Here is a 4,379-nt window from a genome sequence, read left to right as displayed (position 1 = left end):
CATATTATGTGTTTTTTTTTCCTTTTTACGTTTTTGTTGTATGTGAGGTATAAAAATTTTTATTAAGAACTTTGCATAAAAATTACAAAAGATATTGGTCTTTGTCTTCCTGTAGTACCTTTATCTGTTTTTTAAATTAATTAAGTGTGTGTGTGTGTGTGTGTGTGTGTGTGTGTGTAGGCACATGTGTGCTGTGGTGCACATGTACAAGGCTGGAGGACTACTTTCAACCGTCTGTGTTCCCTCTCCACCTTGTTTTGAGTCAGGATATCTTTTGCTCCTTCTGCCACTGTGCCAAATACCCCAGGCCACTGTGCCAAACACCCCAGGCCACTGTGCCAAATACCCCAGGCTGGCTGGCCCACAGGCTCCCGGGTGATTCTCCCATCTCTTCATAGAAATGATGGGATCATAGCATGTCACAACCACATCTGTCTTTTCATGTAGGCTCTGGTGATGGAATTCAGGTTATCAGGATTGAATGGAAAGTGCTCTTAATCCCTGGGTTGTCTTACCGGCTCTGTCTGCTTTTAAGAGCAGAAACCTGTTATGTTATAAAGTCCATTCTCCTCTTTGAACTTTGTGAAAAAGTTGGTGTCAGTCGATATTATTTCTTCCTTGAATATGGAATAGATTTTATGGAAGGTCTTGAGTGTTCCTTTGCTGAAGTTTCTCATCACAGCCATAGGACAGCTGAGATTATTTACTAGCTCTTGCATAAGATTTGAGAATTTGTGCATTTCAACCATTACATACAGATCATCAAATTAAAATTGCCATAAAACTATTCAAAATTTTCTCTTGTCATTTTTTCAACGCATGCAATAATCTGCCCACTCTTACTTTTATATGATTTATTTTATTTTTAATTATGCCTATGAGTCTGTGTATGTGTGCACTTGAGTACAGTACCCATAGAGTTCAGCAGAGGGCATCAGGGGCCCTGGAGCCAGAGTTATGGGCAAGTGTGACACCACATGGTTGCTGGAAACCTGAAGTTCTTCTGGAAGAGCAGAATGTCCTCCTAATCTCTAAGCCATCTTTGTAGCACCACACTTATCTCTCAGAATGTTAGACATTAGAGACATCCTCTGTGTCGTTTTAGACTGAGACTGTCATGGCCTTCAAATAGCTCATCATATTCTAAACACTATTAATTGCACTCCGGTGCATTTTTACAACAAACACTGTAAGTTGTGTCTCTTGATATTCAACTTGGATCATATATGAATCTTATATGTCTTGGCATCAACTTTCTTAAGCTTAAATTATAAATAGAACTCCTTTCTTTGTCCTTGCCTGCTGACTGTAATGTGTGGGTCCAGTTCTGGTTGGTGTTAATTGATTTTTCTCCTCATTATGGGCTGTATTTTCTCGCTTCTTTGCATGCCTGGTAGTTTTTCATTGGATGCCAGACACTATGCATCTTAACATGTTGGGTGTCGGGTATTTATACACTTGATATAAATACTCTTGAGCTTCACTCTGGAATGTAGTCAAGTCGCCGGGAGACAGTTAACCTTTTCATGTCCTGCTATGCAGATTTGTTGGATGGAAGCAGGGCGAGATTTAGTCTGGGGCAGTCTGAAGCAAGAGCCCTCGGAACACACCATATAGTTCTACACAAGTTTTGAGATTTTTCCGGTCCAGCCCTTTGGGCCAGATATTTGGCCTTTTGTGAATATGTGTCAATGGTTTTGAAATCCAAAACCATTATATGTATATGTTTGAGTGCATATACATGCGAGTTCACTTGCACATGTGTGTGCATGTGTATAGAAGCCAGAGGTCAACCTCAGATGTAATTCCTCAGGAGTTTCACACCTTATATCTATCTATCTATCTATCTATCTATCTATCTATCTATCTATCTATCATCTGTCTATCTATCATCTATTTATGTATTTGATGTGTATGTGTGTATAGTTGAATAAATGCATGTACATCACATGCATGTCAGAGCCCATGGATGTCAGAAGAGGACACCAGAGCCTCTGGAACTGGAGTTACAGGTGGTTGTGAGCTACCATGTGAGTGCTGCAAGAACAGCAAATACTCTTAACTCCTGAGCTATCGCTATACCTGCCCTCTACCTACCTTACTTCTGAGACAGTCTCTTACTAGGACCTCACCAATTATGGTAGGCTGGTCAGTGAAACCCAGAGATCCACCTGTCTCTATCCCCTTAGAGACAACAGCCACAATCCACCATGCCCAGCTTTTTACATGACTACTGGAATCTGAACTCTGGTCTTCGTGCTTGCACGACTATCCATTCATGACCTGATCCATCATTCCAGGTTGGGGCGCTTCTTTACAAGATCAGTAAGAACGACTTTTGGCGTTACCCCTCTGGAACTTTGTCAACTCTACTCATTCCCTCAGATTCTCAGTTTGAGGTCATTGACTTCTGCCTGGCTTCCCTTGTCTTCACTAAGACCTGGAAATTCTCTTAAAGCAATAAGCTTGCAAATCTGTAGAAATCATGTTTCCTAATTTTTTATTTATCCTTCCTGTTTTTATCCCCAGTATCTTTTACTTAGGTTATGAACAGAGGTTTCTGTTTTAGATGTGACAGGAGCATCAGTTAGTCACCTTTCTTCCATCTTTGGAAAAAAATGTTTTTAATTGTCTGTCTCTCTGTCTAACGTGTACATGGCTGTGTGCACATGTAGGGTGCATGCGTGGAAGTCAGCGGACAGCTTTCGGGACATGCTTATGTCCTTCCACCATGTGGATCCCAGGGCTCAAACTCAGCTCGTCAGGCCTGGCAGCAAGTGCCTTCACCTGCAGAGCCATCTTGCCAGCCCTGGGAGAAAAGCTCTAGAAGTTACTTTTTGAGGCCACCCTCCCGGGTTGTGACCAGAGCATTCTGTTGGTAATATTTCTTCGGAGGAACTTGACTGTAACACCTTCCTGATCTAACACAAGTTCAGTGAAGCTTCATGCCTACTGAAGAGAAGTTACATTCTTATTTTAAAATTAATTAATTAATTCATTTTATATCCCAATATCAGTCCATCCCTCTCACAGTTCCTCCCATCCCCCTCCCCTCTCTTCTGAGAAGGAGGAGTGCCCTGTCCTCTGTCTTTGTTCTCCCAGTTCTGTTTCCAGCCCCGCCCTCAGCACGTCAGTCACCACGGGACTAGGGACATTCACACAAGATGGCCCAACCAGGGGAACAGGATCCACAGAAGTTATGTTCTTTATTCAACAATACGGAGTGGAATACTAGCATGGACTGAGCTCTCTCTCTTTACGGTTATGTTTTGCTCACGTGGTCTCTCTTCTCAGATCAGTGTGTGAAGCTCCCTTCTTATTATAATTTCTGTCTATTTCTTCTTCCCTGGGTGTAAAGTGTACTTTTCACACAGGAAGAATCCGCATGAGGCTATTCGTGTCGGGCATATGTACATTGCTGCTGTGTAATGTGTCCTTTTATCTTCTCAAACTTCTTCCCTAAACAACCTGCATTTGGAGACACCAGAGCTGACGCCCGGTTTACTGCTGTCTATAACTTTTTCTGTCCCCGTTTATGTCAAATAAAGGCGTTAAAATCTTTTTTATTATATGTGTTCATTTAATGTGTGTCCACACGTGCATGGTTATCGCAGGTCAGAGGACAGAGAGATTGTGGGAACCATTTCTCTCCTTCCAGAGTCCGGAGGACTGAACTCAGGACCCTTTAGCCACTGAGCCACCCTGCTGGCCCTCAATATGGGATTTTTCACAGCCTCATGTTTAATATTTCTAGTCTGTATGCCATAGACTAGGGCCTATTGTTTTATCAGACATTTTGAGAATAATTTCTTTTGCTAGACAACTTAAGCTTATTCATATTTGCTGATCTGAGTAACATATTGCCTGCCAACTCCTGTGTCAATATATCTTGAAACTATTCTAGATTATGCTTGGTATGTTTCTTATTCTACATGAAATGTATTTTTTGCTCTTTTAAAAAAGATTTTCTTTGATATTTGCAAAAGTGTATATTTTTACTCCAGTCACTACCCAGTGTTAATGCTTGTTAAAATACCTTTCTCCACACTCTCTCTTACTAGGTCTTTAGCTTGTAAACTCCAAGTCAGTACAGTTTATTTCCTGCATTGTATCCAGTGGTTATCCTGATCTGTTCTCTTCTTTTTGTACTTTTCAGCAACAAAAACATGTGTGGGGGTGTGGTATTTGTGTTCCTGTGTGTACACGTGTGTGTGGGGGGGGTGTCCTTAGCCTTTATGTTCATATGCACATATGGAACCCACCACTGATGGGAGATGAGAGTCAAGAGTATGGCTTGCTAGCATAACTGAAATGGTAAGCTCCAGATTCAGTGAAAGGTTCTGTTTTAAATAAGGAAGAGGTGGCTCAGTGGTTAGAGG

The sequence above is a fragment of the Grammomys surdaster genome, unplaced genomic scaffold (assembly GCF_004785775.1).
Source record: "Grammomys surdaster isolate TR1022 unplaced genomic scaffold, NIH_TR_1.0 169, whole genome shotgun sequence".
NCBI classification, from domain to species: domain Eukaryota; kingdom Metazoa; phylum Chordata; class Mammalia; order Rodentia; family Muridae; genus Grammomys; species Grammomys surdaster.
The sequence above is the reverse complement of the archived record's forward strand: the minus strand, read 5'-3'. Positions refer to the sequence as shown.